General features: G+C 46.8%; 1 protein-coding gene and 1 pseudogene across 3 annotated transcripts in view; one reads left to right on the top strand and one right to left on the bottom strand.

The window, feature by feature from the left end:
* The window catches only part of TLN2 (talin 2), a 498,389-nt gene that overhangs the window by 436,607 nt on the left and 35,198 nt on the right, over window positions 1-26,584 (bottom strand). The gene's annotated exons all lie outside the window — the stretch shown is intronic.
* Window positions 302-874, top strand: LOC102170702 (annotated as a pseudogene).

Genomic DNA, 26,584 nt, shown 5'->3' with positions numbered 1-26,584 from the left:
GCTACAGTTCATGGGGTCACAGAGTTGGACACGACTGAGCACAGCTACACGCGTACACATATATATGTATGTATGTATACCAAAGCCCAGGGATGTAAATGGGTTGTCCAGTGTCATAAAAAGTTAATCAAAGAACCATGAGAAGAACCGAGGTCTTCCAACTCCTTAGTCTTCCTTCTGTAATTTAAGGAAGCCTTATCCTTTCAGGTTCCAGTTGGTTTTCCAGTAGCTAAAAGAATGAATTTCAGTGATTTGAATACCCTAGGAAGCATGACACAATCTTACCAAGTAAAGAACAAAAATGAAAAAAGATTCAAGTAATACCAGAGGTGCAGGGGACTGCCCTGGTGATCTAGTGGTTAAGAATCTGCCTTCAGGCGGGGGGAGGGGCGCCGGGCCGGGGCAGGGGGGCGGCGGGGGTGCGGGGCCGCGGGGGCGCCCCGGCTCCGCGCTCACGCTGGCCCGCTGCTCCCAGGACGTGTTCCTCATGATCCGGCTCCACAAGACCACCATCTTCACGGACGCCAAGGAGTCGAACACCGTGTTCGAGCTGAAGCGCATCGTCTAGGGTATCCTCAAGCGGCCGCCGGATGAGCAGCGGCTGTACAAGGACGACCAGCTTCTGGACGACGGCAAAACACTGGGCGAGTGTGGCTTCACCAGCCAGACAGCACGGCCTCAGGCCCCCGCCACTGTGGGGCTAGCCTTCAGGGCAGATGAGGCATTCGAGGCCCTGCGCATCGAGCCCTTCTCCAGCCCACCTGAGCTGCCGGACGTGATGAAGCCACAGGACTCAGGAAGCAGCGCCAACGAACAGGCTGTGCAGTGAGAGGCCTCCCCAAACTGTCCCCCCTTAATAAAAGATTTGGGCGTCAAAAAAAAAAAAAAAAAAAAGAATCTGCCTTCACTGTAGCAAGTGTGGGTTTGATGCCTGGTCAAGGAACTAAGATCCTCACATGCCACAAGGTACAGCCAAAACATTGAAAAAAAGAAAAAGAAAAAGTATGTGTCTTGGACACACATGTACATGTGCATGTGTGAATCTACGTCTTCCTAAAGGTGTCCAGTGATAAAACCATGATACCTCTTATTCCTCCACTAGTCTCAAAATGACATGGATTCAACCCAGCAGATCTATATCAGAACCACTTGGGATGAAAGCGGGGGAGGGGTGTCAGCTGCTAAAACAGAAGCAAGACCTCCAAAAGTGCAGGTCTCAGCATTTTCACATAGCCCACAGGTGACGCCAGCCCACAGACACAGATGTGAACTACAGCTCTGGAGGCCTGGAGCCAACTGTCTTATTTGCAAGGGACTGCCCAACCGACATTTCAAGATTTCGCTCTACTCCTAAAGGTCAATTTCCTCCGACAAAGACTCTCCGACCCCCTCTTCCCCAAGCCTGCCATTCTCTTTCCTGTTCTAGAATCCCTCAGTGCTTGACCTGTACAGCTGACACTGAGCATTCTCCTGGTAACTCCAGGGCTATGAGACACAGTAACTGTGACTGTTAAAGCATACATTGTGGGACCTCCCTGGTGGTCCAGTGGTTAAGAATCCGCCTTCCAATGCAGGCGGACTTGGGTTCGACCCTTGGCTGGGGAACTAAGATCTCATATGCCACAGAGCAACAAAGCCTGCATCCCGTAACCAGAGAGAGCCTTTGCAGTCAAAAATAAAATAAATGCAATGTCTCCCACGTTTAAAAACAAAATAAAGCATATACTGTGCTTCTTTTGTATTAAGACTTTTTAGTTCCTCACAGGGGCCCAGATGTTCTCAGTCCACGCACAGACACTGCAGATGTCAGGCAATGCTGCACAAGCATTGCGCTCTGCTTCTCCCCCTTCCAAGCCACCCCATAATGCGCATTAGAAACCCCACCAGGGAAAACGATCTTATTTCAAAGTGATCTTATCACTTTGCTTCCTACTTTCCAGTAGGTCATCCAAAAGGATGGTGTCTTAACCAGTGCTGCTGCTGCTGCTGCTAAGTCGCTTCAGTCGTGTCCGATTCTGTGCGACCCCATAGACGGCAGCCCACCAGGCTCCCCCATCCCTGGGATTCTCCAGGCAAGAACACTGCAGTGGGTTGCCACTTCCTTCTCCAATGCATGAAAGTGAAAAGTGAAAGTGAAGTCGCTCAGTCATGTCCGACTCTTTGCAACCCCATGGACGGCAGCCCACCAGACTCCTCCATCCATGGGATTTTCCAGGCAAGAGTACTGGAGTGGGGTGCCATTGCCTTCTCCAGTAATTAGTAGCAAATCACCTCAAAATGGCTCACAACTGATTGTGACTCGCAGGAGTGAGTCAGGACACCGGGGTTAAGAGCTGTTGACTGAACTAGTCACTAATATCCTTATGCTGGTGTTGGAAATGAAGACAAAGAAAAGAGGACTAAGCAATGCTGGTTCTCTAGAAAGTAGAAATATCAATGTGTTCAAAATCTACTTTATTGCATTTAAGGGGATAAATTACTGACTATGGGAATAGTCCTCACAAAGCTGGTAAATCACAAAAGCTCCAAGACAATGGCTTTATAAAAATCTGAAGACTACTAATTAGGGAATTCCCTGGCAGTCCAGTGGTTAGGACTTGTTTCACTGCTGGGGCCGAGGTTCCATCCCTGGTCAGGGAACTAAGATCCTACAAGCCATGCAGCATGGGCCCCCCAAAAAATGAATAAATGAAATTTTAAAATAAAAATAAAGACTACTATTACTATACTTGCTTTGTGGAACTTATCCCTTACCTTATAGACAAGAACCCCAACATCAAAACTTCCCTGGTGGTCCAATGGAAGACTCTGTGCTTCCAATGCAGGGGGTACAGGTGGTCAAAAAATAAAATAAAATTATAATAAAAAATAAAAAGCACAGCATCCACAGAGCAAGACCATCTGAAGGCTCAGTCCACATGAGGTTTGTCACCTCTGTGGACAGTGCAAAGGTAACCAACAACTTCATGTTGGTAAAGACAAAGTCCATTTCTCAGAACCCCTCATCCTATCCTCTCATCAGCACCTAGAAGTCCTACCCTCGCTCAGCTCCTCAACACCGCCCATCCCCTCAGTTTTCCTCCTCCTTCTCTGGCCATGCCACCCTAGTCCCCTTTGCAGGTTCACCCTGCTCTACTACACCGTGAACTGGGAAGGGTGCTCCCAGTCTCATATCAGTAGGTACTCAAAGGTTTGCTGACTCAATGGTAAACTCTGTTTACATTGATGGATAAACTGCTGGAAACCAGACTCCCATGCTACAGGCACCCTACAGAAAGATCCCCAGCCTCTCCAACCAGCAAGGCAAACAGGAAAAACCAGGGTTTGCATTCACACCCTACTCTCTCCTCCTCCCAATGCTCCTTTATTTTTTCATTTCAGGTTTAGGAACTTGCTTTTTTTTCACTTCTTTTTCTTGGGGATGGTCTTGATTCCTGTCTCCTGTACAATGTCACAAACCTCCATCCATAGTTCATCAGGCATTCTATCAGATCTAGTCCCTTAAAACTATTTCTCACGTCCACTGTATAGCCATAAGGGGTTTGATTTAGGTCTTGAGAGTCCCTTGGACTGCAAGGAGATCCAACCAGTCCATCCTAAAGGAGATCAGTCCTGGGTGTTCATTGGAAAGACTGATGTTGAAACTGAAACTCCAATACTTTGGCCACCTGATGTGAAGAACTGACTCATTGGAAAAGACCCTGATGCTGGGAAAGATTGAGGGCAGGAGGAGAAGGGGACAACAGAGGATGAGATGGCTGGATGGCATCACAGACTCAGTGGACATGGGTTTGGGTGGACTCCAGGAGTTAGTGATGGACAGGGAGGCCTGGCGTGCTGTGATTCATGGGGTCACAAAGAGTCAGACACAACTGAGCAGCTGAACTGAACTGAACTTAAGAACTTGAGAGGATTTTGATTAGGTATCTTCTGAGGTAGCTGGGAATAAAAATTGCTCAACAGGAAAATAACTCCTCCCTAACAGGTTTAATAAAGAGCGCCTTCCTAACTCAATGTATTTTCCTTTTGCCCAAGCTTTAACACTTTAAACAAAGAATGCAGACCTGTTATCAGTAAAGGTCACTGTCCAACAGAAATTGCTGATGGAGGTAAAACAAATAGTAGTTTTATATTAGAAAACAGTTTAGGCAACAGGAAGGGCATGTATGAAAAACAAACACTGTAGTCAGAAGAAATACTAGACATCATCTATAAGTCTGATCTTTTAAAGAATAAAGATAACATATTGGGGGCTTACCAGGTAGCGCTAGTGGTCAAGAATCCACTTGCCAATACAGAAGACACAAGAGACCCAGGTTCCATGCCCGGGTCAAAAAATCCCCTAGAGAAGGAAGTGTCAACCACTCCAATATTCTTGCCTGAAAATTCCATGGACAGAGGAGTCTGGCAGGCTACAGTCCATGGGGTTGCAAAGAGTTGGACACAACTAAGGGCACACTCATATAACACATGAACTGTGACAGGCTGAGTGATGCCCATCCCCCAGAAGATAGTGTCCTAATCCCCAGAACCCGGGCAAACGCTACCTTACATGGCAGAAGAGTATGTGCAGATGTGATTAAGAACCTTGAAATGGAGACAACATCCTGAATTATCCAGCTGGGCCCAGTGTAATCCACAAGGTCCTTAAAAGAAGTGTCTAGGTCAGAAGAAAGCAGAAGTGACATTGGAAGCAGAGGTCAAAGAGCAACCTTGGAAGATGCTATTCTGCTGGCTCAGAAGATGAGGCCACAGGCCAAGGAATGCCAGCTGCCTTTAGAAGCTGGAAGAGTCAAGGAAAGAGAATCTCTCCCAGAACCTCCAGAAGGAGCACAGCCCTGTTGATGCATAGTTTCTAGGACTTCTGACCTCCAGAACTATGAAGATAATTTTGTGTTGCTTTAAACTAGTAAGTTTAAGGTAATTTATTATACTAGCAAAATGTTTTTATTTCCAAGGCTGAGTATATCACCTGAAATACTTAGGCTCATTTCTAATGAGATAAAAACATAAATTTCCCTCTGGGAAGTAAGAAGTATGAACACCCATTTTTCAAAAGAACAGGAGTGCTTTAAAATAATGAGTCCACCTCGCCAGCCTTTCATGTGAACGTGCATATGGGCTTCCCTGGTGGCTCAGTGGTAAAGAATCCACCTGCCAATGCGGGAGATGTGGGCTCAGTCCCTGGGTTGGGAAGATCTCCTGGAGGAGGAAATGGTCACCTGCTGCAGTATTCTTGCCTGGAAAATTCCACAGACAGAGGAGCCTGGTGGGCTATAGTCCATGGGGTCACAAAGAGTCAGACAGGACTGAGAGACTGTGCACAAAGTCATTTATGCCCTTAGTGTGAATAAGCATCAACTCCTGATAACTGCCCCAGGGAGCAAATAGAATAAAGTGAGAAGTCAAGTTCCAACTGAGGGCAGGTTTGCAGATCTCCACGGTGTAAATACTCTCACCAAAGCCAAGTAAAGCCACCAGTGTAATGTCACCAAATATCAACTTGAGAAGAGATGCAGTCAGCTCACATGAGTAGCTGTGAGACAGCTGGGCAGTTCATGCCCTAATTTTCTGATTCACAGTACTTAATATGTGTTTCCAGAGAAGGCAATGGCACCCCACTCCAGTACTCTTGCTTGGAGAATCTCATGGGCGGAGGAGCCTGGTAGGCTGCAGTCCATGGGGTCGCGAAGAGTCGGGTATGACTGAGCGACTTCACTTTCACGCATTGGAGAAGGAAATGACAACCCACTCCAGTGTTCTTGCCTGGAGAATCCCAGGGACGGGGAGCCTGATGGGCTGCTGTCTCTGGGGTCACACAGAGTCGGACACAACTGAAGCGACTTAGCAGCAGCAGCAGCAGCAGCAGCAGCAGCAGCAGCAGCAATATGTGTTTCACTTTGATGGGGCTACTATGAGATTCTTTAGCATACACAGTACTCTTTTAATTAAATAAATGTTTGGGAAACAGCACTATACCTTCTCTCAGATATTCATACATTAAAGGCTCTGACAAGTTCTGCAGGCTTTTTTGTGTTTTATTTTTTAAGCTCAGTTATCATAGTTCAACTCTGTGTTTTGTACTTGTATTCAGGGGTGGGGCCACCTGAAGCTTACTCAAGTTAGAAAGCTCTCTTTAGGAGAAAGGATACAAGATTAGGTGCAGACCCTTGATAGGGACCCCCTATTTGAGGGATCCTGGAGCTTCAACCTCATAGCTTCATGGCAAATTTCATCCGTGCATGTGTTGAAATTTCCCTGCACTTACCAACACCTGACATTGCACTATTTCAAAGATGCACACACGTTAGGAAATGCTGTCCCAGAGCATGAATATGAAACAAGCCAGAAACTGAGAAAGTGCTTGCTGAACAAGGTGTCTATTCTACACCAATGTGACTATATCTGGACCCTAACTTTGTTTCCACGGGCCATCTTCCAAAAGATAGAAATACCCTTGTTTTATAGGCTGCTTCCTTCAGGAAAGTATTCCCTGTAATAGTCACTGATTCATGCTTTCAACATTTGCTATGCACCACATGGGAGGATACAAAAAAAGGTTGAAATAGCCTCAAGGAGCTAAACTGCTGAAAGAATAGCAGATGTGCACCCATACCACAAGCTGCTTGGCATGACAGCTCCATTTGAGATGGGAGGTATCAATCTTAAGTAGAGGCATGGTGGTCAATAATTCTGCTGTGATGATCTAGGAGTCCATAGCCATGGGCAAGATAGGGACAGAATGGGGATAGGAGGAGAGAGTAATGAGGTTGCTATGGAAACCCTCCCCAGAGCAGTGAAGGACAGCCAGCACTGCCCTCCCTCGTCCTTGGGCACAAGCACCACTCTACCACCCTTCAGGCTATGGGTCTATTTCGGGGGGAGGGAGTGGGGGGGGGAACGCTCTGCTATTCAGTTGCATTTACAGACCCACTGAGAGAACAATGCTCTTGCTAAGTTCCAATATGCACCTCACCTAAGCAAAAGGATTTACCTTTAGGCCTAACCTACCTAAAAGATACAGGCTTCCTGGTGGCTCTGCTGCTGCTGCTATGTCGCTTCAATCATGTCCAACTCTGTGCAACCCCATAGACGGCAGCCCACCAGGCTCCGCCATCCCTGGGATTCTCCAGGCAAGAACACTGGAGTGGGTTGCCATTGCCTTCTTCCCTGGTGGCTCAGTGGTAGAGAACCCGCCTGTCATTTCAGGAGATGTGAGTTTGATCCCTGGGTTGGAAAGATCCCTCAGAGAAGGAAATGGAAACCCACTCCAGTATTCTTGCCTGGGAAATCCCATGGGCAGAGGAGCCTGACAGGCTACACAGTCCATGGGGTCGCAAAAAAGTCAGGCACAACTTACGGACTCAACAACAATAAACAACACCCAAAAGATATATAAGAATCAAGAATGACTTGGTCTCTGTCTCAAGTTTAGGAATAAGGAGTTTGAACAGGCAAAGGTGCACCATACATCTAGTATTTTAATTTGGCAGTGATTAGATGCTAAAGTCTGGAGAAGGCAATGGCACCCCACTCCAGTACTCTTGCCTGGAAAATTCCATGGACGGAGGAGCCTGGTGGGCTGCAGTCCATGTGGTTTCGAAGAATCAGACACGACTGAGTGACTTCACTTTCACTTTTCACTTTCATGCATTGGAGAAGGAAATGGCAACCCACTCCAGTGTTCTTGCCTGGAGATTCCCAGGGACGGGTGAGCCTGGTGGGCTGCCGTCTATGGGGTCACACAGAGTCGGACACGACTGAAGCGACTCAGCAGCAGCAGCAGCAGCAGATGCTAAAGTCTAGGTTATATGTAACCTCTGGGAAGTGGAAAGAATCAAGTTCATGAGAGGTCTAAACTGTTGTCCTTGTTGAAGGACAACAAGGCACACGAAGCTGGGGGGTTGGTGAGAAGGAACCCAGGACAGAGAGCTCAGTGTCTCACACACAGTAGGTTCTTTACTAACACATGTTGATTACATATGAACATGTCTGAACCTAGTGAATGAAGAAACCATCCCAGCTGTTCAGCTCACGTCTCAAATCTAGTCACTGGACCCAGAGCCCTGCCTTGCATGCTGTAAGCACTCCTGTCCAAGTACAGGAGTTCTTGTCCCAGTACAGGAGTTCTTGTCCCTAGAATAACCTTGACCCTGGTTAACCCAGAGACTGCTGCAAGGGAGACCAAGTACTTTCTTGTCCCCTCGCTAAGGGCTCCTGACTTCATCCCAAAGCAACTTTTGAAATGCCAAGTTCACTGGAATCAAGGCCAAAAATCTCAGTGTTCCCACATGACAACTCATTCCCAAAGGGGAAAAGACCAACACTGACCAGAGGCTTTTACAGTCAGAGTCACTGACTCTGACCATTCACCAGAAATAAACATTTATTCCCACTGGAGGCCTTCCAGAGGCTGGTGGCATCCTGACCCATCATATAAAGACTGATCCGGACAAGGCAAATGGCCCATGCCTCAGGACTAGCTGCGTCCAGGATGAAACACAGGTTTCATCACACCTGCCAGCTCCCAGGGACTGGCAGTGGCTCCCTCTCCTAGAATCAGTATGAAAATGTCGTGATTTTCTAACAATATCTGCCGCGGGCACAAAGTGATAGCACAAGGGCTGTCTATTTACTGCCCTGATCCTGGTTTACTTACACTGTATGATTTTATAAATGCATATGCTAAACATATACACATATGTAACAGTATAACCCATTTGTAAGTCCCCCTGATTAGCTTAAAAAAAAAAAAGTTTTATTACAAACAATTACATCTAAATTGCAACCATACTGGTAAATTCTCTGAAGGACAAAAGAAAAGGGAAAGAGTAGGAAGCATGACTCCAATCAGAGCTCAACATGTGGTAACACAACTCTTGCTGGGAGGATCCAACTACACAGGCTTGTCAGCCACAGGCCTTTCCCTCCCCAAGCAGGAAGCCCCCGGGTACAGAGAGAGGAGTCGCCGGGTACAGAGAGGGACTTCCTCCCATCCTCGGGATCACCAAGTGCCTGCCTTGGCTTGGGCCTTTCACAGTCAGCAGGGCGAAGAGGGCTGACCCTTGCAGACCTGCCATTCACTGCTCAAGGCTCTGTCTGGGGGACTTCCTTGGTGGTCCAGAGGTCACGAATCCACCTTGCAATGCAGCAGATGCAGGTTCAATCCCTGGTTGGGGATCTAAGATCCCACACACCATGGAGCAACTAAGCCCAGGCACCACAACCAGAGAGTCCATATGCTGCAATGATGCAACGAAGGTCCCATGAGCTGCCACTAAGACGCGATGGAGCCAAGCAAGCAAATAAAAATACATTTTTTAAAAAAGGCACTGTTTGGGGGTTTTCACATGGTCTCAAGAGCCTCATAATCATCCTTAATCCCAAGCTTTGAGCTAAATACAGTGAATGCTGGCTCCTCCTCACTTCCAACTTCCCTCTTTCTCTAGCTACACTGGATAGCAGGACAGATCAGCTATGTATCCAACCATGCGAGATGAAATATAAACACTGCAAGGGCCAAGAAGTAAGGAGATCAGCAACTCCATAATGCTGAAAAGGATGGCATATGTTTAGAGCAATACTCTAGCACATAAAGCTAGGTTTCCACCTAAAGAGGAGAGAGGAATCAAATGGAATTTGTATAGGAAAGTGTAAAAGTGTCAGTCACACAATTGTGTCTGAGTCTTTGTGACCCCATGAACTGTAGCCTGCCAGGCTTCTCTGTCCATTGAATTTTCCAGGCAAGAATACTGGAGTGGGTTGCCATTCCCTTCTCCATGGGATCTTCCCAACCCAGGGACTGAACCAGTGTCTCTTGCATCTCCTGCATTGCAGGCAGATTCTTTACCATCTGAGCCACCAAGAAAGCCCAACTTTCCTTTCCTTGTATAGGAAAGGACTTGCCTCCTTTAGAGGCAAGTTTGTCTTTCACTTGCAAGGATATACCTGTTTCCACAAGGTAAAATGAAATAGTCTATTTAAATATTCTGGCAAGTGCAAAAAAACAAAAAACAAAAAAAAAGCAAGGAGGTGGTCTGGCTGCTCCCCAGTGTCCCCTCTGTTTTCCATGAATAACCACTACCGGATTAGGTCATGTCGACTATTTCTAGTGCAGCAAACAACGGCTCAGCGCCAGACATCTTGGAAGTAAGTTTGACTCTCTGACTAAGGCTGGCTTGTGATGCTTCTCTGAATACTTTCTGGCCCTGAGGTCATCCCACTACATGCTCTCTAATGCCTGCCTTCCCTGTGAGCTGTCAGGACCGGGGCAGCTCCCACCAGAGGAGGGGGTGGGAAAGGGGATGGACTACAGATGTCTGGTGCTCCCCCCGAACCCTCAAGCCTACAAATCAATTCACTGCACCGACAGTTGTAGCATAAATGATTCATAGCTGTGTTAATCAATACATTTCTGCAGACGCTGCTATTAACTCTGGTCATTTCAAGGGGAAAATACATTTCAGAAGCTGTTGTGCCAACGTGGTGGACACAAAATCCTGGAGCTTTGTGAAATTATCTAGTCACACAGGGGGAAAAAAGGCAATCTGACCTACAATAGAGATGTTAGTATTCTTAGGCAGAGGCTGAGATTAAAAGCTCATGCCAGTAAGGAGATGGCTGTACACATGCCCAAAGCAAGAGCTACAACCGTGACCCTTGCCCAGATTTACCTTTGCCAACAGAAGCTGAGCAGCAGGGCAAAAGAGTACCTGTCTTTATAGTTAACATTTCAGGTCACAAATGGCAAAAGAAACAGGACCATGATAGTAGCATCCACGCCCAGTGCCATGACAGACATTACTAATCCATCACCTCACTCTGAGCCACAGAAGCCGATTTGGCCTCATGACTTCTCTCACCTAAATCCTCTCAGCAGCCTCTCTAATGACCGGGATATGAAACTGAAGATGAAACCCATTCACATATCTGCTTAACTCCTGTCAACGATGTACTAATCAGGAAATGCTCCTGGGCCGCTGGCAGGCTGCACGCTAGCATGCGAGCTGCTCTTTAATCTTGATGGTATTTTATCTAAAGCAGCTTATGATCAACAAGAGACAAAACCACCATGCAAAACAAAAAGCCAATGTGATAGAAGTCCACTGAACAAGTGTGCTGGCAATTCTGAGGAAATATTAGAGGATGCGCATGAAAGAGAAATCACAGAATCAAAGAACTGTGGAGCCAATGACCCAATCTGTAACACAGTCCATGAGACCCTCCCCTAGCAACCAGGCCCCTTGAGCCTCCTCTCAGAGACTTGCCCCAGCCACCGCGGCCTTCTCTGGTTTCTTTAATACAGTAAGCCCTCCTACTCCAGGGCCTTGCCCCGCAGCTTCCTCAACTTAGAAGACCCCATGGCGCCAGTCCACTGACACCCTGCCATCCACTCCCTTGAGTCTGAACAACCTCCACTCAGGCTACCGGCTTCCATTCAGACATATGCTCTGAAGGAAGCCCTCCTGAGCATCTTCATGACCACACCACCCCAGAGTAGGGTAGGACTCCCGGTCCTTCATCAGCCCTCATCTCAGTTTCAGTGACTCTTGGAGTGAAGCCCACATCCTGGCTAAGCTTTCAACTAGTTCTGTAAGGACAGGGCAGATGCCTGCTGTGTTTGCCCCTACATCCCCAAAATACAGAGCAGAACCTGGAACCTACAGGGAACACTGAATCGAAGAATCGATAGAACAAGCAGACAATAAGGCAGAGAATTTAATACAGCTGAAGGTCAAACAGGGGTTTAGAAGGTCAGACAGAGGGTGATGGAAGTCAGGAGAAAGGTATCTGCCTATGACATAAGTTTGGAAACAGTTAGGCACAAAAAAGACCCAGAGAGAGTAGAAAAGGCAGACAAAAGCAATATCATGAAGGATGATACAAAACCCAAGTCATGAACTAATTAAGTTTAACCACAAAAATTAAGTTTTCTGCAGGGAAAAAGCTAACAAAATCCAGTGGCAGAAGTATGCACATCAAGTAACAGAAGAATCACTTCCAGACTATGTAAAAACCAACTAGAAATCAGTAAGTGATCCAACGATAGAACAGACAAATGAGCAAAGAACAAAGAGACAGTTAACAGAAAAATACAAGTGATTTAAGCACAGAAAAATATGTTCAAGCTCACACATAATAACTAACATAAGATACCATTTTTTTCCCCAGCAGATCAGAAAACATCAAGAAATTTGGTGACACACTGTTCATAGGGTGCAGGGAAACAGGAAAACCATGCACTGTTGGTTAGACAATTGATACCTTTTGGAGGACAGTTTGGCAAATATCAAATTAAAGATGAATGCCCTCTCTGACTCCATCATTTTACTTCTAGGAATTCATCCCACAAATGTGTTCACAATTGTGTGCAAATGTGTGTGTGTTTGCATCAATAGCATCGCGTAGGACAAAAGAAGACCGGAAACAAGCTAAATGTCAATTAATAGGAAGCCAGTTAGAAGAGCCAATGGAACACTGTACTGCTCTTCCAGAATGAGGTGCATCTATATAGTCTGATGTACTGGGCTGGCCAAAAAGTAAGATGTTACAGAAAAATCCAAAAGGACTTTTTAGCCAACCCAATAAAATGATTTACAATGGTAAGTTTGTGGTTGTTTTTTAAGCAAGGCATATAGAAGTATATAGAGTACGCCATTCACGTAGGGGATAGGAAAGGGAAATGAAAGAAAGGAAGAGGCCTACTAAATATTCACACACACAGATTTTTCCAGACTATACACGACCACTGCTAAAGCAGTCATCTTTGAGAAGAGACCTTAGCTTCTAAGGTACAGGGGTTGGAGGGAAACTTTTCATCATATACCCCTTTTTACAGTCTGAAATTTTTAACCACACATCGTTTACCTTTGTAAAAATTAACATTAAAAACAGGGAAGGAAGACAGATGACTCCAAAATACAAATTACTGAGAAAGGAAGAGAAACTAGACAGGAGACCTGAGTCATCAAGATTCAAATATCCAGGCTGGAACCCAGAGGGGCATGCTGAGATAATGTCCCTCATAGTAGAAGAGGGGCCCTTGGGTATAGAGGCTGTGGTGAGCGAGGACCTTGGAAGACAACCTTGACGCAGAAGCAGAGCCCACTCTGCAAGTAGACCCCAAGCAAGCAAGCACAGGCATAAAACATGAAATTGAAATACCTGAGATCTGCCAATACCAAGCCTAGAATCTGAGGTCAGTTACACTGATGACAGTCACTTGGTATGGGGAACTGTCCTCTGGGTCTTAGCAGGCCCTGACAGTTTTTAGAACTTTGGAGAATCGGTCTTCTTGAACCACAGGAAAAGGTCGGTCCAGAGGGTGACCACAGCTCTGGAGCTGATTTAATAAAGACTGAACAAGAGGTTACAAAAGTAGAGAGCCTCAGGCTTCAGTGTCAGGCTGTCCCCTGGGTTCCTGAGGCCGACGGCTACAGGTGACAGTCACTGAAGGAACTGCCCAGCCACAGCTGAAGGAGGGCTGCAGTCTTCCTCTCAGGAAGACAGCACCGTTTCTACTTAAAGTTTCAACTCCCTGGGTGTTTGGGTGGAAGACCCTAAGGTGGAGACCCTGAGTTCTTCACCCTAGGAGGACACATTTCTCACCACTTCTGTCCCGCTATTTGAGGCCTGTTTCCACTGCCTCTTCCAGCACGATTCTGTAAAATAGAAACCCAGTGACCTAGGCTGTGGTCTATTTCAGAAATCACGTTAAACCTCTCTGGACGGGAAAATGCCTGCCTGGCGGGGGCTTCTCCCTGGCACTCAATAAGCCAGAGCACAGACACGTCTCTGTCTTCTGCCAGTCGTGAGTGATCTTTGGAGTCAGCGAGTTTCACAGGCACAAATATTTTGTAAATACACGTTTTAGTGAACAAACCAAAAGAACTTAAATTACTCATGGCCAAGTTCAGCTCAGTTGCTCAGTCGTGTCCGACTCTCTGCGACCCCATGAATCGCAGCACACCAGGCCTCCCTGTCCATCACTATCTCCTGGAGTTCACTCAGACTCATGTCCATCGAGTCCATGATGCCATCCAGCCATCCCATCCTCGGTCGTCCCCTTCTCCTACTGCCCCCAATCCCTCCCAGCATCAGAGTCTTTGCTAATGAGTCAACTCTTCGCATGAGGTGCAGTAGTTTTAAATCTAAGTATTCAGACTAGCCAGTTGACTTCTAGGAAGTTGCCAGCAACCTAGTCAGAGCTCAATACGACACCTTCTGCAGCTGCTTGGACTCTAAGCATCTAAGCCTCGAAATGCCTAAAGGTAATAAACATAAAAACACCTAACTGGGACTGACTTCCTTGGCGGTCCAGGGGCTTAGACTACACTCCCAATACAGAGGGCCCAGGTTCAATCCTCAGTCAGGGAACTAGATCTTGCATGCCACAACTAAAGACCAAGCACAGACAAATATTTTTAAAAACACACACACCTACCACACATTAGCACTCCTCTGCAAGCTTTTCAAAGTGTTCTCACACATTCTCATACGTATACAGTACACGTGATACATATGGTACCCTGGATGCTTCCAGCCCAAAATAAGTGTGGCCGAAGCAGGCTGCATGGTACCTAGTAGCCTGCTCAATAAATAGCAGAAAAGAACTATTTCTCTTCGAAAAGTAGTTTTCCAGAAACATGAGACAAGAAAGTAAAGCAACATCTCAGGTCCAATTTCATACAGACAGATTACAAAAGTCACAGCACTCCACAGCTCAGAAACATTACTTTAGGGACTTTTAGAAACTTCTAACTGCTTCTCATTTTTCCTCACTGTCACACTAAACTCATTTTCTCTTCAAGTGGAGGATTATTTTTCTTTTGATCTTTATTGTACTTCTTTTCCAGCTATTTTCTCTTATGAAAAATCTAATAAAGGCACAGTATTAAAAAAAATTTTTTTAATTAACCCCACATATATACAGCCCAGCCACTATGATAACAGGATGAGGCCTGCTATGATTCTGAATCACAGGTGAACTTGGTATCCGTATGTGCTAAGTTGCTCAGTCACGCCCGACTCTTTGCAACCCCATGGACTATAGCCTGCCAAGCTCCTCTGTCCATGGGATTCTCCAGACAAGAACACTGGAGTGGGTTGCCATGCCCTCCTCCAGGGGATCTTCCCAACCCAGGGATCAAACCCGCGTCTCTTACGTCTCCTGGATTAGCAGATGGGCTCTCTACCACTAGCATCACCATAACTGGAGCTAAAAGAGCAATCTGTCCCTTCCTGGAAATGCTCCCTGACTGTCCCTCTGACCCATGGCAAGGGATGTGCTTGCAGCCGCAGTCAGGGCCTGAGGCCTGGGTAGGTCTACCCTCTATGTATTCCTATCCCAAACATTTTGTTCAGCAGAAATGAAATTCAAGAAACCAGTAACACCAAAACCAGCGACAAGGACCAAAGAACTGGCCACCCATCAGTTTCAAGTCTCCTGCTCTAGAACTTTCTCATTCCTCTATCTCTACCCAAATTTCTCCCAAAGCCTTGGTCACAGCCTGAGGGGACTTGTGGCAATGAATATGCAGCTTCCCCCCTTGGACAAGGGAAAGTTCTTGGTACCTAAGAACCAACTGATGCATGCTCTCTTTCTCCCCTTCGCACTTTCTTCCAAATGGAGAGGCTGAAGAAAGCCGCACAAATTCCTATTTGCTGAGTTCTTAGGATCCCTTCAGCCTCTAAACTTGAACCAAACTCAAACAAGCCACTTGTCGATGTTTGGTTTCAAGATTCCAGAGTCTGAGACAACATGTGGTCCTTCTGGGCACAAACTCTGAGAAATCAAACAAGCAGTACAGTCACAGTTGTAGTTACTCAACCCTGGAGGGGGTTGTTCTGGTGTCCTGAGGATTCGGCACATGTCTCAATGGCCTAATTATGTAATTACCTAATTTCATGTTTAATATATCAGTGTGCGGTCAAATTATAGCCACAAATATGCAGGGGTGAATGCTGGGGCTTAACTAGGCATTTACCCCTGGGGCTGTGCTGGGTTCATGGCAGATTTAAAACCTTGATGCTATTGAACTAGGTCTTTTTTCAGTGTTCACTTTAGACATATACATAAATGAACATACTTCCCTTGTCCAAGGGGGAAAGCTGCACATTGATTTCCACAAGTCCCCTCAGGCTGTGACCAAGGCTCAGGGAGAAATTTAGGTACCTACAGTCCGCATTTTTTGGGGTTCCAAAATCACTGCAGATGGTGATTGCAGCCATGAAATTAAAAGACGCTTACTCCTTGGAAGGAAAGTTATGACCAACCTACACAGCATATTCAAAAGCAGAGACGTTACTTTGCCAACAAAGGTCTGTCCAGTCAAGGCTATGGTTTTTCCTGTGGTCATGGATGGATGTGAATGTTGGACTGTGAAGAAAGCTGAGCACTGAAGAATTGATGCTGTTGAACTGTGGTGTTGGAGAAGACTATTGAGAGTCCCTTGAACTGCAAGGAGATCCAACCAGTCCATTCTAAAGGAGATCAGTCCTGTGTGTTCTTTGGAAGGACTGATGCTAAAGCTGAAACTCCAATACTTTGGCCACCTCATGTGAAGAGTTGACTCATTGGAAAAGACTCTGATGCTGGGAGGGACTGGGGGCAGGAGGAGAAGGGGACGACAGAGGATGATGGTTGGATGGCATCACCAACTTGATGCACATGAGTTTGGGTGAACTCCGGGACTTGGTGATAGACAGGGAGGCCTGGCGTGCTGCAATTCACGGGGTTGCAAAGAGTCGGACACAACTAAGCGACTGAACTGAACTGACAGCCCTCTGCCTGGGCCCTGCAGAAAGATGCTGACCTGTTCAAGAAGAGGTTTTCCTTCAAACCTCACTCTGTAGACCTGGGGCGCTACAGGCAACATCATTGCTCAACAAGAATCCAGAGCGAGGTATCCAGTCTCTCAGTTCCTCCCTTGTGCTTGATCATCCATGTTACAACCATCATCTTGGGAAGAACCGAAAGGCTTCTTTCTCTTCCAGGAAGCCTTTGAGATGTTCATACAAAACCGATCTGTCTGCTGGCTAAAACTGAGGCACGCTCAACTGTGTCTCTTTGTAACCTCACGGACCATAGCCTGCCAGGCTCCTCTGTCCATGAGATTGTCCCAGCAAGAATACTGGAGTGGTTTGCCATTTCCTCCTCCAGGGAATCTTCCCAACCAGGGATCGAACCTGTGTCTCCTGCATCTCCTATATTGCAGGGAGACTTTTTACCACTCAGCCACCAAGGAAGCCCCTAAAACTGATGATCATTCAATAACTGTCCTGAGCAACTTACCCTGAATTATTCATGCTCCTTCATTACCTTGAAATTGCTGCCTCTAACAATCTTGCTGCTTCATTTTAAGTACTGAGCTATGTTTTATACTATGTTCATAATCCATATGGGTTTAAATACAAGGCAGGGCACCAGTACACACACAGTGAATACTTATTAGCTGTGTTGACTACGTCTCCAACAGTGGGACGGATTTTCTCCAGCACTCATCTGAACTCCTGCAGAAGCAAGCCACTGTGCCCAAAATATGAGTGCAAATTAACTCACATGAGTACTAAACTTCCCAACACAAACTGCTTGCCCCCAGTAACCCAGATTAGTGCTATTTAGAAAACAAGGGTCTAGGGGAAAAAACAGCTGCCGCCCTAATTGGGGTCAACATTCTATAGGCAGGGAGAGCTTGGACAGGAAATGGCAGCTGTAGAGTTGGTTTTGCTAGTTTTACTATGGCTTAAATTGAACCATGGATGACCCAATAAAACAGGTATACTGTTTTCAACCTCACACTAATTTGCTCTCCACTTAAGAAACAAAGCAGTTGTTTAACTTTCCACACAATGGTATGTTTCCCAAAGTCAGTTAAAAATGTAATGGAACTGTCTCCCTTCAAAACACTAGTAGTATCAATCACTGCTTCTGTTAGAAATCGAATAAAAGTGTTTAGAATATGTAAATACTTGGGACTAACAGACACCTAATTTTTTTTTAAACCTGTACACTTTTAGAACAGAAATAATACATGTTGGGGACGATGTAGAGAAAAGGAACCCTGGTACACCGTTGATGAGAATTGATGTAGTCACTGTGGAGAACAGTATAGAGGGTTCTTAAAAAACTAAAAATAGAACCTAGCAATTCCAATCCTGGGTATATATCTGCAAAAAAAGAAAAAAAAGACCAATGCAAAGATACATACACCTCAGTGTTCACAGGAGCATTATTTATAAGATATGCCAGGATATGGAGGAAACCTAAGTGTCCATAAACAGATGAATGGATAAAGAAAGCATGGTATATATATACAAGGGAATACTATCTCAGACATAAAAAAGAATGAAGTTTTGCTATTTGCAGCAACATGGATGAACTTGGAAGGCATTATGGTAAGTGAAGTAAGTCAAAGGAAGACAAATACTGTATGACATCGCTTCTGTGGAATCTAAAAAATACAGCAATAATGAATATAACAAGATAGAAACAAACTCCCAGATACAGAGAATAAAATAGTAATTACCAATGGAGAGAAGGAAGAGGAAAGGGGCAGCAGAGGGGGATTTTATTAGGTATAAAATAAGCTACAAAAATATATTATACAACATGAGGAACATAGCAAATATTTTATATAGTAACTATAAGTAGGTTATAAACTTTAAAAATTGTTAATAACTATATTGCACACCTGTAATTTATATATATCAAAATATTCAATTTTTAAAAACCTGTACACTTTTAATATATCCCAAAAAACTAAAAAACCAGAGTAAATTAGCTTTTTTAGAGTATCACTAAATTAGAATTATTATAAAGTGAAAACGTTTTTGCAGTCAGGAACAGGATTTCAGGAAATTTCTGCATTTATATCAATTATGTAGGAATCCTAACCAGTGATCTTAGATCACTTCTAAGATGAAACAATAAAATCCTTTCTGGAAAAGTATCAGCATTTCCGTCCTGCACCATCCTTGCCAAGGAAGCTGAACAGAGGCACAAATACTCCAGCACTTAGTTATGTCTATTTCTATATCGTTTCCGGTGTTTCTGACATCAGTGTGCCCAAGGTTTTAGGAATTCACAATTAAAATAAAAACGACTAGGTCATCCATCCTGCACAACTTAACCAGGAGTCAGTCAGAACATTTTCCAGCTTCTGCTGTAAAAACTAAGCTAAACTGCTGGCGCACCTCCAGAAAACTTCCAATGTGCTTCCTTTCTCTGGCTTCTCTGAAAGTCACTGATACTTATATACACCGACCAGAGTGAAATTCCCCCTGAATTATGAACCTGGCAGCCAAAACTTATAGGATAACTAAACCGTGAACACTCAAGCCACGTCTAGAGCGAGCAGAAGCAGGGAACCATTCTTAACAAAGCCATACTTGCCAGAACCACAATGAAGACTTAGCCACACGCAATTATAACACATGTGCTTCTTATAAACTGCAAGATTTTTTTAGATATTTAAAGCAACTGAAGGGAAGGGTTTGGGTATTTTCAAACCGATTAATCAGTTCACCCTGCTGGCTTCCCAGCATAGCCACGTCATACCACCCCAGGCAACACCATCACACACATATAACCCTGCTCACAATTTGCTGCTACCAGGCATCTTCTCCACTACTTTCCTAAAATAGTACCGTCACTAGCACCACACCCCCAGAGGGGATGGGATGTTGATTGAGGACTCACCCCAACCCTCAGGACAGAGCAACATGGGTGGAGAGCCTGGAAACCTGTCAGGATAAATGACATGTTCTAGAGCCTGTCTTTACACAGAAGTCTCCCCTAGGAGACTTTGAAAAACAGGGTCCCACATTCCATGCAGAAAGGCTGTGATTCCCTGAGTCCAGGGGGGTTTAAGTCTGCATTTTCAGAGTTCCCCTAGGTGATTCTAGAAGGTCAGACAGGATCAGGAATTCATGAATATTAAATCCCTATTACTAACAACTTGAAAGAAAGTGAAAGTTAGTCACACAGTTGTGTCCGACTCTTTGCAGTACCATGGACTGTAGCCTGCCCTGCTCCTTCATCCATGGGATTCTCCAGGCAAGAATACCGGAGTAGGTTGCCATTTCTTTCTCCAGAGGATCTTCCTGACCCGGGGATTGAATCCAGGTCTCCTGCATTGCAGGCAGATACATTGCCAACTGAGCCACTAGGAAAGCCCAAAAATATGATTATTACTCCAGGCAAGAATACTGGAGTGGGTTGCGATGTCCTCCTCCAGTGGATCTTCCCAACCCAGAGATCGAACCCATGTCTCCCACATTGCAAGTGGATTCTCTACCATCTGACCAAAGCTGACCTATAGGACATTGTGACACTCTCAGAATTCCCACACTTGCAACTTAACACAGGACATACAACACTTGGCAGGTCATCAATATACAAATGCCTCTTCCAGAGGGACCATATGCCATCCTTTTGGAGAAAAGAACACAATGCTTTGTAAAAACTTTTTCTCTTCTGAGAGGCACATTCAGTAGTGGGAAAGAATCTAAAGAGATTCTGCTGTGAATATGGAAAACCAAACTGAAGCAGCCCACTCTGGACACAGCAGGCAGGAGATGGAAATGGCCCTTGGAATGGTCAGCAGTCAAGGCAAATCCGCTTCTCGTGCTTTCTTTCTTGAACTAAGTTTACAACCCTGCTCCTACTGTTGTTCTTAAGATAAATCCCAGAGACACAAACATTCTGTCTACATTAAACACAGGCCACAGAAACCAAATGAGGAAGGAAATGTCTGTGCATCCACAAAGACAAACAAACAAAAAGTGTTTCAGGCTGTAAACCTTTACGGTTCCAGGAAACCAAGCTGCAGGTTAGTAGTCACTAGAGTTAAAGCCACCACCACCAGATACAAATGCCTCTCCCTCCAGCCCCCTCCCATCACTCCTCCACCGAACTCCTGAAATCCTCTGCAACACGCCAATCTACCAACAAAAGGGAACATCCCAAATTATTAAACATTAGAGACTTCCCTGGTGTTCCAGGGGCTAAGACTCTGAGCTCCCAACGCAGGGGGCCCAGGTTCGATCCCTGGTTGGGAAACTAGATCCCATATGCTGCAACTAAGACCCAGCGCAGTTACAAAACAAACAAACAAGTTCACGGGAGGGCAGCTAATTAAAATAAACAAATAAACATTATTTTGCCTCTAACAAATAAATGAATCTCCCACCCTTCCTTGGGAGCAGGCTGTGAAAATGGGTCTAAGGAAACCAGAAACCATCAGAATGGGATTAGGGGGAGATGGGGAGGGGAAGAGGAAAGTGGAGAACGTACATCCAAGAAAATGAAGGCTGAGCTTGACATCTCAGCCACTTGCTGGCCCCATGAATTCTCCCCTTCTGAGAGCAGAGCTCATAAAACAGTGAGGGGCAACATGTATGTCGGTCATCCTGCAAAGATTTAATGATGCCTTCTGAGTACCTGGCACCAGGCCCAGCCCTGGGAACAATCCTCAAAGAGCTTTGAGGAAATTGTACCGGTGATTGAAGGGTGGGCACCCTTTGGAGAGTGCCCGAAGACAGAGAGTCAGGGAGACTGCCACCAGGAAGAGACTCCAGGCTGAGATCCCGTGTACCTGTCAGTTGGTCAGTCAAGAGGGCAGGGAGAGATAACTTCCAGGATGTGGGCATGGAGGCAGCGCCAGGCTCACCAGCGATCTGGAGCCCAAGGGGCTTGTCAAGCCTTGTCAAATGGTCTGACCTGACCTGCAGGTCAGAGAGACTCCTCTCCGACTGGCCTGAAGGAGGAGGCAGAGGGAAGCAGCAGGATTTTTGATGTATAAGAAGGCTGTGCCCGCGGTGGGGCACCAAGGGCAGGTTTCTGCTGGGAAAGACTGCCACCACCAACCCCCACACCACCCAAAGGTTTGGTGCAGACTTTTAACCTGGCCACTTTATCAGAAAGAGGGAGAGAAAGAACATAAGAAAGAAGGAGACAAGACTTGATTTGTGAGTGTAGCAAGAAGGCAGTTCTTAGATAAGGCAGCATAGGCGGCAGCAGGGAAAACCCAAGCTCGCCAGCAGCACCGTGCCCTGAATCCCATTCCAGGATGGAGCCGTGAGAGGGACACCTGCAGACAGGCCCACGCCCATCACACCAGCCTCCAAGCCGCCACACTTCTCCTGGCGGCCTAAGATCCGCCCCGTGACACTGTCCCTCACCTCAGACTTCGGGGGTCTGCCAGCAAAGTGACCAGGGCTGGCTCTGTCCACTGATTGACCCTTGGTGCCCAAAATGGAAAAAGGGCTCAACGTTGGTTAAGTCAATGGTTCTCAATGGGGTTATTTTACCCGCCATGGACATCTGACAATGTTGAGCGTTTTGACTGTCATAGTGAGGAAGGAGGGTGCTGCCAGCATCTACTGAGCTGAGGCCATGGATGCTCCTAAACATCCTCCAGTGCACAGGACAGCCTCTCTCCCCCTCAACAGAACTGATCAGCCCAAAGTGTCAGCTGTGACAAAGCTGAGAAAGCCTGGGTTAATGAAACCAATGTAAGACTGGGAGCAGCAGGCTCAGGGCAGACAGCGCCTCCGAGACACCTGGGAGACTAGGCCTTGGCACCCACAGCACTGATGCTGCTAAAGGTGGGGGTGTGGGGGGTGGGGAGTGCCCACCCACCTCCAACCTGGCAATGGTCAAGCTCTGCCAATCTCCCATCCCTACTTTCCCCCCACTGCTGCGCCTTCCTGCCACCTTCAAGCCCCACTTGGCGGTGGGGGTCGGGGGAGGAGGAGGACTCACTCCAAACCACTGAGGAAGTAGACGGTATCTCATAAGAGAGGCTACAACAAGGCCAAAGTAGAAGAAGCCTGGCCAAAGAGGATGTAAGCAAGCGAACCTGACACAGATCATTCTTACGGGCTCAGACATAAATCTGGGCAGCCCCCCCAAGAGTTCTGGGGAGACCCACCTTTCCTGGCCCTTGCTTCTCAGACCCATAACTCCTCACATCTGTGGACACCAGCACACTCACATGCACAGCCCTCAAGACCACATGCACCGAACACTCCCCTTCCCTCCCTAATACGCCCGTGGAAATGCCCACAGAAGCACCCCAGCCAGTAGCCAGGCATCCTGCTCCACACCTGCACTCACTCACTCCCTCCTTTGGCTCTGCTCTGTGAACATCCCCAGAACCAGTCCCTCCTCTCCCCTCTCTGGCCCTTTTGCCACCACAAAACCCAGATCTTTGATATTTCTCACCAAAGTGGTGGCAATACCTCCAGGGCTAAGCTTTTCAAACTTTGCAGTAATCTAGGAATGTAGAGGTGGTGTCTGGGAGGCTTGCTTGAAATGTTGATTTAGTAGCTATGGATGGAGCAGAAGTACACGTCCCAAGTACACAGACGCAGTGCTCCCAAACCACATGCGGCCCAGCAGGCTTTGGAATCACCCCACCTCCACCCCCAGAGAGCTGGCACTGTGCTCAGCTCTGTGTCCCTGGCACCACAAGGCAGGGCCTCCCAGAAAAATGCCTCCTGAGGGAATTAACACATATTACACACATATACCACACACACACACAAACACATTAACACATACATACATACACCACACACACGAAAAATGTCTCCAGAGGGAATTAACACACATACACACACGCACAGCAAACTGACTGAAAACCACAGCCTCCTGAGGGAATTCACACACACACATACACACACACACACACACACACACACAACTGATTGAAAACCACAGCAGACAGATAGGACTGAAGCGCCAGCTTCTTTCTAGCATCCCCATGTGATCTAAGAGTGAGTTCAGACAAATGTCCAGCTTTGAGCCTCAGTCCCCATCATCCTGGAAGAACTCACCAGGCAGTCCAGACTGAGGTCTATCTGGACCTGAAAGGCTCTTGTCCACATCCCCTCTTCTTCTCCCATCCCAATCCCTGCCCATGGCGGGTGCCCCCCCACTCTCCCAGACCCAGCCCACCTCCCTCCCAGTTAGAGTCCAGGCAACAGGGTACCAATGCAGGTCCAGGCCAGGCCAGAGGCCCCAGAAGGGCAGCAACGGCTCTGCCGCTCTGCATCTCCTGAGGGTACAGGGCCTAGAAAGTGTTTGCTAAAATGGTAAAATCAAATGAGAGGAGAAGACAGCGAACTGCTTCAAGCTGCACCTTTCCTCTCCTTTAACCTGTGGTACAGGCTCTTGACAGCCCCACAGAAAGGCCTGGAAGGAGCATGCTCGTGACAGCAGGAGTCGCTTCTCAGACACCACGTCCCCGGCTTCTTCAGGCCTTTGCCAGGCAAGGTTTCGGGACCCATGCTTCCACACAAATGCCTCTGGCCAGGTCATGTGCTGGACTTCCCACACACTGGAGAAAGGCAACTCCCACCACCAACTCTCCCACCCTCGCCTGGTAAAGACATGGTTTTAACTGGTCTGGAGGCCCGAGAGGGAAATTCAAGACAGAAACAAACAGCTGGTGGTTTCAACGCCTCCCAGCAGTTCTGACACAGGTCTGGGTTGAAAACTGTCTATGAACAATCATTTATTATATTTACGCCAATGAAGAGTTCTCCCCAAAAACAGGGATGGGAAGGTAACAGCGGCAACTATCACTAAAAGCAATGTGACAAAAGTTACCTACCAGGACTTCCTTGGTGGTTCACAGATTAAGACTCTAAGCTTGCAATCCAACGGGCATGGGTTCCATCCCCGCTGAGGGAACTAAGATCCCACATGCTGGGTGGCATGCCAAAAAAAATTTTTTTTTAAATAAAAGAAAAAAGCTACCTACCAAGTGGGTCCTGTAGAATGAAGACAAACAATCCTGATGTACCAGCACTTTCATGAGGCTTAATTCAACCCAGGAAGGACACAGCCACGCACAAGTTAACACAACAGAGTATAAATGTGTCGTCCTATCTCCGGGAGGAGACAAACGCCAAAGCAGGAACATTCATTCCCTAAACCACTGTACTGATGGATTGAGGCAACTGTATACCAGCCTCTTCCAGTCTTCTTAGGAACCGTCCCTTATGAAACCTGACCCTCTCCTATAAAAGTCCACCCAGCCTCTGGGATGCAAAGAAGGGTCTGTTACAAGACTACTGAAGTCAATGCCACTTTACCTCCACTGTGAGGTGAGGCCAAGGAGCCCCATGAGAGAAGGCAGCTGACCAGGCTGCTCAGTGGACGCACATCCCAAAAACAGAGCTCAGAGCACATGCGGAGACCATGCCGGATCTGCATCAGCCCCATGGGCAATTAACCCAGATGCACATTAAAATCACCTGGAGGGGACTTCCCTGGTGGTTCTGCGGTTAAGCCTTTGTGAGTCTACTACACCAGGCGAGGATTCAATTCCTGGTTGAGGAACTAAGACCCCTGCATGCCATGGGGCACAGCGAAAAATAAAACAAAACTTAAAAATAAAATCACCTGGGGGCTCTTGTAAAACAAGGATGCTTGGGCTGCAGCAGCGGTGTTACAGATGACACTGGTTGGGGCAGGGCAGAGCGTGGGTGGAGTTTAATAGCTCCCAGGTGAGTGTAATAAGCAATCAAAATGGAGAGGCACCAGCCAGTTCCCGGGAGGAAGCCAGCTACGCAGCTGGAGGAGACCGGGTAGCTGGTACAAGAACAGCTCTCCTGCCGTCTGCTGCAGAGACTCCACCCTTCCAGCCCCTGCAGACCTCACCCAAAAAAGACAGGACCAAGGATGTCCCTGCTGGTGCAGCGGATAAAAACCCGCCTGCCAATGCAGGGGGCATGGGTTCGATCCCTGGTTTGTTCCACCTGCTGTGGAACAGGTAAGCCCATGCACAGGAACTACTGAGTCTACGCTCTAGAGCCCAGGAACCGCAACTACTGAAGCCCTGAGCTTGTGCACCACGATGAAGAGTAACCCCTGCTCACCACGACTAGAGAAAGCCTGCGCAAAGCAGTGAAGACCCAGTGCAGCCAAAACCAAAAAACCAGAACCAAGCTTGTCTGAGGCCTCACCACTCAGTTTCCCATCCTTCCTATGACGACTCACAATTCCAGCCACCTCCCAGAGAAGCTCGATCCACAGAGCCTTCAACAGGGTGTAGGGCACAGCAAACAGGATGTTTATTCCTGTCCACCGTCCTGTCACTACCATCTTCAGGCTTAAGAGAAATAACCAGTGAGCACTTCCTCTGCCAGGCCTTGCGCTAAGTGCCTTATGTCCATTGGATCATTTAATCCCACCACAACTCACTGAAGCCAGTAACTGTTTTCATCTCCATCTTACAGATGAGGAAAGTGAGGGGTGGCCAGTTAAGAACCAAAGCAGCAAGTTGTGCCGCTAGCACCAGGATTCAAATCCAGATGGTAGGGCTCTAAGTCTTTGCTTCCAGCCATTCTGCTACTCAGACAACATCGAGTTAGAATTACCATCGAGGTCAACCATGGCAGAGAGGGGATGTCACCCAGTGAAAGCAAAGAGTCCATGAAAGCCCTGAATTTGGTATCTTAAGAATTTCATCAGCAGAGATGGGGGATATCTGATTTTTACTGACAGTTCACATGGATAAGATCTGTGGTTTTAGGGACCATCCATTTGTTCTTACACATTTGCAGGGTACCT

This window comes from Capra hircus, chromosome 10 (assembly GCF_001704415.2).
Source record: "Capra hircus breed San Clemente chromosome 10, ASM170441v1, whole genome shotgun sequence".
Taxonomy (NCBI): Eukaryota; Metazoa; Chordata; class Mammalia; order Artiodactyla; family Bovidae; genus Capra; species Capra hircus.
This window is presented reverse-complemented; position numbering and strand designations above follow the sequence as displayed.